Raw genomic sequence first — 8,888 nt, forward strand, 5'->3', positions numbered from 1 at the left:
TATCTCATGACCAAAATAATAGTCTAGAGTGTGTATGTGTGTGTGTGTGTTTCTGAGCAGTTCAGTTTTCTGATACTGATTTCTGTTCCCCTCCATATTCTTTATGTATGTGTAGTTTTAGGTGCTTTGTTTTTCCTTTTTAAAATTTACTAGAGTGGCTGCAATGGCCCTCTGTCCTGAAAGCAGAATAACATCATTTTGAAAAGCATGTGGAGACTGTCTCCCTGGGTAAATGATGATAACACCGTCACATTATTTGAACATTTAACTGCCTTTATTGAGTAGTTTTCCTCGTAGTTTTGATTCATTTGGAATCTATCTGACAAAGATCCCATTACTGGGTGTTCTTTCCATAATTTGTCAAAAATATATAGCAGAGATGAGGGAGAAAGAAGCTAATTTGTAATCTGGGAGACTTAACCTGGTTATGCTGATGAACTAACTAAATCGGTCAAAAGTTTGAGAGCTTAAAGATTAAAAACCACCATTTCCTAGTTAAACTCTAATTCATTATGTAAACAACATGATTTATAAGTGCAGTCATGTGGAAGGTCTATTTGTTTTTCTCACCAAAAGATGCTTTCAACGAAAAATTGCAGAAAATGGATTTTCTCCAACCAATGTGTTGTCTGCCACCCCTGGTATAAGCGCTAAAGCAGTAGAATGAAGATATAATGATCACACTAGCCAAGGCCATAGGCATTTGCAGAGCATTCCAAAAATATTGGCACCCCTAGCAAGAGGTGTTTTCTAAATACAAAAAGTTGTTAAGAAAGGAAAAAAAGATTACCAGTGAGCCCACAGATGGGAATATAGGTGGGGAGTCGGGAGCTCAGGGTTCTGGGACTGCTCCCTTTTTTAGAATACCATAAGGAAGGGGAATGCAGAAATAATCCTTAATGTGGTGCCAGGACAATAGGCATGGAAGTTTAGGGGGTAAAAGTTCATTAATGCTTGCCAAAAAAGCAGAATACCTTCTCTCTCCCTTCCCCTTTCCTTACACTATTTTAAGACAGACTGTTCTGTGGTTCAAACACATTCCTATAATTTAATGGTCCTCCTTGGTTTATTAAACGCTTGACTGTATCAGATTTGTGGATGGATGGCAAGCCTACAACAGCCCTTAAATTTGACAGTGGCATTTTAGCTAAATCTCTATTATTTACTTTCTTTGAATTGCACTTTTCTCTGCAAAGTCATTTCATGTGTATCATCTCCTCTGAGTTATATAATTCACCATTTTATGTTGAAGGTAATGTTGTAGTCAAGATTCCTTCCATTGTAATTGACAGAAACTTGTCCAAACTTCAAAAGTCAGAATGGAATTTATTGGACTACTTAATTGAAAAGTCCAAGGGACAAGGACAGCTTCAGGCATGACTGGATCTAGGGGCACAAAAAACTATCAAATTTTTATCTCCTCTATTTCTTAGTTCTGTTTTCCACTCTGTTGGGTTAATTTTCCAGTATGTCTTCCCAGAAAGTGGCAGTATAACATGGAAGCTCAGACTCACATCCTCATAGTTTACCACCTACTTAAGAGAGAAAGTCCCTTTCCCAGTAGCATTAGACAAAGCCTTGAGATTTATTAGACCAGATCCACTTGGACCATGTATTCATGTATGAACCAACTACTCTGGCCAGGGAGATGAAATACATGTTCATCTTTGGAGCTAGAGGTGGCAGGGTCAGCACTACTCAAAATGAATGCTGCAAATTGAAAAAGGTGTCACCCCCAAAGGAAAATCAGGGCACTCTTATCAGAAGGTAAAAGAATAGTTACGGGACCAGCAACACCAAAAGACGCCCACCATACTCTTCTTAAACAGTGCCTTCTGTAACAGTGGGTCTCACTGAGCTATTTTGCCAAGTCTGGCCCTTTCTATTGTCATTATAAACCTTATCTTGAAACCTCTGGACATTGCTATGTCCATGTTCTAGTCAAGTTTATTTGGTTGGATTAAATAGAAATTTACTGTAATTTCTAATGTATATCATGGCAAGGATATATGGTACCTGGAGTTAGGCATCAAAAAGTGTGGAGATGAGTGTATGTTTAATTCACCTCTCTCTGCAAATTAATTTCTGTGCTCACTACCCATTGCACCTGGCCATCTCTCCACATGGCTGCTCCTGGCCCCCAAAGTCTAAGACCTGGCAGCCTTACATTTCAAATCTCACTAGTTAACTACCTCAGCCTGAAGTATCCCAATGCTAAATTTTTTTGTAGGGAGATGTGTGCTGGCCCAGCTTGGGCCACATGACAGCTTTTGCTTTAATCAGGGTCATCTGGAGGGTTAACGTGTCCTTAGACTCCAGAGCCATTTCCTCTTGGGTGAGTGTAGCCAGTTTAAAGAGAGCATAGAAACTGAGAAGAAATTCTTCTGGCTTTTCTAGTACCTGGTGAAAGCAAACATCTCTCTTCTATCTAATGAAGTTCAGTATATCTAGACTCTCTTCACACCAGGGTTTTATTGGTAAACAGGACGGACAGCTTTTCCCTGTGAGGGATTGCCTGCACTTGCCTGGACCCCCCAGTAAGTGGCAGTAATGCACCTCCCCCATCTCCTGCATTGTAACAACCGAAAATAGCCAGTAGTATTGCACTGCACCCCTCAGAGCACTATGGCACTCAAAAATATCCTGCAATTGAAATTCTCTCCCCTTCACCCCAACTCAAAATCCTTCCCTAAGTCCATCCTTTCTTTATAATTAATCCCCGCCATGAAATTTCTTAAAAAGGAGTTTCTTTGCTATCTCTTCCTCACCTCTTCAGATCTTGACCACAAACATCTGCTTTGCAGTTTCATTCTTCTACTAAAGCCATTTTCTTTATGGTCACCAGTATCCTCTGAATTGCCAAAATCCAACAGAAAACTTTTCAGCTTTATCTCCCATCACCATTCTGCTGCATCTGAAATGCTTATCTTAACTTCTAAATATCAGTCTCACTAATCTCCAGACCCTCTGGTTTCTGCATCTGGCTCTCTTTCGGCCAAGCAAGAAACTTGAAAGACCTTTTTGCCCAATGGGTAGGCTCACCTGCATTCAGTAAACAAAATTCCATGAATCACCTCTTTTCTCCATGTTCTTAGTTTACATACTTCCCCGCCCCCCGCCCCAGAGACTAATGCTTTTTAGCTATAGACAAATGATTCAATGTCTTTATGCCTTACTTTCCTTTCCCATTAAATCAGGATATTGATAATATCTACCACAAAAGGATTGAGGATTAGTGTAAAAAGTAAATAAGTTAGAATGTATTAAGTACTTTGAACCTTGCCTAGCTTAGTGTAAGGGCACAATAAATCTTCACCATTATTATTGCACACCCTTGTAATTATACTAATCACATTATATTGTGTTTGTGAGAGATGTTCTTTCTCCCTAGACCATAGGAGATCATGCTTCATGCATCTTTGTGTTTTGAGGCTGGAGCACAACGTCTGGCTTATAGTGGGCATGTAATAGATAGTTACTGAGTGAATTAATCTTTGCATTCTTTACAACACCCAGCATATATTAGGTGCTCACGAAATATTCACTGACTTGAATTTGATAGAATCAGATTGATCTGGAGAGAATGCAGAATAAGTGCCATTAGACTAGGTAAGGCATGGTGAGTTTAAATTTTAAGGTGAGAGCAGTTTCCTTTGAGATTCTTCCTATAGTTGAATCTAAACTAATGCATAATTCACATTCTTAGCAAATCTAGAATTATTTTTTTCTCTATTCGCTCCCCAGTTTCAGTTTCCACGTTCTGTCAACTCTCTTTGTTTCTATTCTCGAAATGTAACTTAAATCACCAAAAACCCAGACACCTGTTATCATTTTTGTCAGTAAGCTATTGCTGCATAACAAACGCATAATCTCTGTGGCATACAACAAAAAGCATTTCTCATATGTCTGTGGGTCAGATATTTTAGGACAGGCTTAACTGAACAGCTCTGCTTTAAGCTTAGATCTGACTGGCCTTGTCTCCTCATTGAGGGCTGGTTTTAGTTCTGTGCCATATGTATTCTGAAGCCCAGACTGAAGAAGAAGCAGCTACCCGGGGAAGCTCTTGTCTTGGCCACAGCAGAGAAGGAAGCAGGCTAGTAGAAATCTGCAAAGTGTCTTAAAACCTGTCTGGAACGGACACATTGTCATTTCTACTCATACTACATTGTCTAAAGCAAGTCATACGGCCAAGCCTAACATCAATGAAGTGGGGGAAATAAATGTTGCTCACTCTAGTGAGTTTTACCATGCAGTCACTTGCAAAGGAGGTAAATGTGTAAATCTAATTAAGAGAAGATGAGAAGAATTGTGAACAATGATTAAATATACCATACTTCTATCCTGATTCTGGTCTTCAGAATGTCTTTCCCAGGCAATCACATTAGTCTCCTTGTGTCCAATCTTGCACATGATTTTTGTCCCATTTGGTTATGAACCTTTTGGATGCAGGTGCTAGAATACATAGTTAAACATGGCTTATATTATCTTATATGACAAGAAGTCTAGAGAAAGTGTTTTAGAATTAGATTGAAAGTTAAACAATTTCATTGAAGTCTCATTTTGTAGGTTTTTTAAAATTGTGTTATCTTTTGTTTGTGTACTTATTGCCTAATGGTGACAAGATTGCTCCACTAGCTCCAAAAATCACATGATTGCACAATGATGTTCAAAGTAGGAAGAAAAAGAAAAGTGCTTCTTCATATACCCCTTTCCCTTTATCATGGAAAAAAATCTCTTCTCTGATAGCTTCCAAAGTCCCTTCCCCTGACCAGAATTATCTGATCACTCAAAGCTGTAAAAGAAGAAGTCAATAGAAAACATTTCAGGTTCTGTCTTATGAATGGACTCTAAAAACAAGAAGTTGGGAGGAAAATAGTATATACATAAGAAATCAGTGGTATCTGCACACTTTCAAATAATTTAACTTACCTGACTTAATATTTAAGACTCTTCATCACACAATCTTTATCCCCTTTTAAAGCTTAATACATTAAGATTTCTCTAAATAAGAAAGAGTGAATATTTCTCTCAGCTCACGACATTCTTCTTATCATCTTCACATTACTGATGTGTTTGTTTACCTCTCCTTTATTTTCCCCACATGCCCTTTTGTCCCTTCTCTTAACTCTCCACTTAACTCTCCACTTTAAGTCTTACTTATTCTTGAAAATTCAGTTCTTCTCCGGGAAGTCTTCCATGGGCACATAAGGCTTTCCGACGCCCCAGTTACAGGATTTTTCATGATGAAGTGTTTCTATGTGCTTATTTACATGCTGCCCTACTAGAAAATCAACTCTTAGAACATAGGGAATGGGTCTTAGTTATTATATTAGCAGTGCCTTTTAGCTCCCGACACAGAGCAGTCACTCAGGATTTTCTTTTGTGAATAACTGAATGAATGAGAGTAACTGCTCTAGAATTATTCCGTCTCATTCTTTCTGTATCTACTCATAAAATAAAAATAAAAAAAAAAAAACCTTTCTCCAGATTTTAACATTCACTTCATTCAGGAATCTGTTTTTTTAATGACTCTCATCTCAGAAACTTCTACCATTTTCCATCACACACAAACCACATCTGCACTAAATGTCAGAAAGACCTATGCTATACACACTTTTCTTAGCATTTAGTACCTTTTATGACATGTTATATTCCATTTCGTATATTATTTGACTACTTCTGTTAGCCCTTACAAGATTATAAACTTGTTGATTTCTTTTTTTACCATCTAAAATGCCTACCTCATTGCTAAAAAGATAGATGATACTCAATAAATATTTGTGAAATTGATTTGAATTATGATTTTCATTAAAGAATTTTATACTTTAGAGCAATTCTTCATGAATATAAATCTAGCCAATTTAAATTATTTGATTTAAAGTTCTGGGTTATTTTTTTAATATTTATGTCATTTTTCTTTATAGTGGTGGCTCACTGTTTTTGAACATATCTTTGATACTTGACAAGTATTCAGAGCAAATATCCATGATTATTTACCGCTTTTCTACACTATGTTGATGTTTTCGAGCTTATCTTTTTTCTGTCCCTTGGACGAAAATATACATATCCATACTAGATTACGTTATTATTATTGTTTTAACCTTAATTGTTTCTCTTCCTGCTGGATTGTCTTCGATTCAAGCCATCATGTTCTTTTTTCTAAGAAATGGATGAAAATCATGACTTCCTTGAAGTCTCACAACACTCTACTTTGATGACCCCTTTGTAAAATATATTATTTATCGTTCTGTTGTGCTGCATTTTGTATTTTTCTTTTCACTTATGCTACAAATATTTTTTAAATTCATTGAAAACCTCCACTGATGATTCAGATGATGCCTTGCAGTGAATGATTCCATAAATGTTAATTGAACTTTTAGTATATGCCGAACATTGTCTAGTTACTGGGTAGTAAAAGAAATAAGGTAACCTACATGTCTTTCAATAGATAAGTAGATAAAGAAGTTATGGTACATATATACAATGGACTATTTCTCAGCCATAAAAAATTAAATTTTACCATTTGCGACGACATGGATGGACCTAGAGGGTATTATGCTGAGTGAAATAAGTCAGACAGAGAAAGATAAATACCATATGATTTCACTTATACGTGGAATCTAAGGAACAAAAGAAACAAACTAAATGAAAACAGACTCAGAGATACAGAGAACAAACTGGTGATTGCCAGAGGAGAAGGGTTGGGGGGCTGGGTGGAAAAAGTAAAAGAATGAAGAAGTACAAATAAAACAAATAAAAATACACAATGCAAGGTAGCATAAATCATGTTCTAAAAAAGAGGGCTAAGCTAGGATTTCACAGTGTGTTTTCTCGGAAACATTGGTCTAGAGAGATGCCCTTTGAAATAAAAGGATCTTACTCAAATAAGTGCGGGAAGTATTGCATACTCCAGCCCCTTGTGGAGATTCCCAGGGCACATTGGCATATCACAAGCTCAAAAATAAATACACAAGAAAGAAACCTATTTAACTTTTTTAACCCAATGTTGCTAAACCATTTTGATCACCAGCGCTTTTTCCTTTATCACCTACTAACATCATGAGGAACTAGTATTCCAAAGATACTATGTTGCAGGAGACACAAAGTTGAGGTGGGAAGGATAGAGTTGTGGATAAATTCAATCTGAGCTGAGTCCTAAAGGAAAGGGGACACTTAGGTTAGAGAAGAGGAAGGGCGTTTAAGGCAGGAGAAATGTTAAGAAATTCACCTCGACATTAAGTCTCCTGGAACTTACCTCGTCAAATATCACTGCGCCACAGAATAAATCTTTTACATATACTGACAAAATCATAATTTTGATGATCATTAATAAATTTCTCCTAAAACACTTGACATTAATTCATTGATATTTTGCAGAAGTTTTCTTAATTCTTTATTATTATTTTTACAGACAACAAAGTTAAGCTTAAAGAGACTATAATTTACTCAGTCACTCCTGTCTAATCGATGGCAGAGTGTTAATTTTCTTTCTCTGGGGCTGGAGTCCTGGTCTATAAAGGAAGAAGTTATAATCTTTGTATGTCTGTAATAAACACTTTCGAATTAAAGCAAAAAAAAAAAAAATGATTCCTATGCAAGATGCAGATTTCATCATGCAGTGGATATGGAAACAGAATCAAATTAAAGAACAACGCAAGCTTGGATTTTAATGAAGCTCATCTTTGTTTCTTTTGCAGATCAAATTTTTGGCTCTCATCTGCACACAGTGTGTGAACGTGAAAATTCCACAGTTCCGCGGTTCGTAAAGCAATGCATTGAAGCTGTCGAAAAAAGAGGTGAGTAACTGAATATGCAGCAATTTCTCCCCATTACTGCACCCTCTACACAACCAATGCTGAAGTTAACAGCGCCACTCGATTTGTCTGGGAAGCCATGCAGTTAAAATTTGACTTTTGTTAATCAGTTAAGAGGATCAAGTTTCTTATTAACTTTAGTTTGTTTTTACAATAGGGACATCAGTAATTCCCACTAATGTTCTTTTTATTTTTTTTAATATTTTGCTTGTCTGACATGTTGTTGATTCAATTGCAAACTTCTTGTTTTCAAGCCAGTGATAAAACATTCATAAAATATCAGCACTCACAGTGTTAGAACCCTCCTAACATTCATACTGGTAGATGTGCCAGAACAATTTTTGGTAAGCCACCAATGTTACCCAAGTGAAGCAAATAGCATCTCTACTTGCAAACAGTGATATTCCATCTTCCATGTGTTTCTGTTCAGTGAGAATACAGCTAACTGGCTTTCCTGGAACAATTAACAGATACACCTCCAGTGTTAAGATGACCTCTGATCCTTACATTTCAACATTCTGTTTTTCATCTGAAATTATTTCATCTTACTGAAGAGAACAAAACGAAACCCAATTGAATCATCATTTGTATGCTAGTCTATCTGTGGGATATTTTTCCTTCACACTATGACTTCATTCATTCAAGGTCATTTTCCTGGAAGATACAGTAGATGCACAATCTCAAAAAATGTATTGTATAAAAATATGAAGCTTCATCACCATCTGTTACAAGTTTACAACATATCCCAGGATCTAGGGGGATATATATCATATAAAAGATAGAAGAGTTTTCAGAAAAAGAATTGGTGAATCTATTCCCATTTTTAGCTCTCAATCTCTTAAAACAATAGAACCCATGGGGAAAAAAATCTTTACCAAGTTATCTGCTAGGGAAAGGCTATTTTAATTCTCTCAGTGTTACCTGGCTTTATTATAGTAGCATAATAAAAATGGTCTGCAATTTCCAACTCCTGGAAATTCATACTTTAATTATATTGTAAGGACAGCATTGGGATCCTATTATTCCCATATCAGTAGGGAATGAGAATAACAAGAAGGGAATGAGTGGGTAGGG

At 36.6% G+C, this 8,888-nt stretch overlaps 1 long non-coding RNA gene across 1 annotated transcript in view; it reads left to right on the forward strand.

The window, feature by feature from the left end:
• LOC112470338 overlaps positions 1–8,888 on the forward strand; it is a 57,425-nt gene that overhangs the window by 20,333 nt on the left and 28,204 nt on the right. The window contains exon 2 of the long non-coding RNA XR_003042949.1: positions 7,698–7,796. This is a non-coding gene — a long non-coding RNA (uncharacterized LOC112470338). The remainder of the gene's footprint in view (positions 1–7,697; positions 7,797–8,888) is intronic.

Source organism: Pteropus alecto, unplaced genomic scaffold (assembly GCF_000325575.1).
Source record: "Pteropus alecto unplaced genomic scaffold, ASM32557v1 scaffold3, whole genome shotgun sequence".
Taxonomy (NCBI): Eukaryota; Metazoa; Chordata; class Mammalia; order Chiroptera; family Pteropodidae; genus Pteropus; species Pteropus alecto.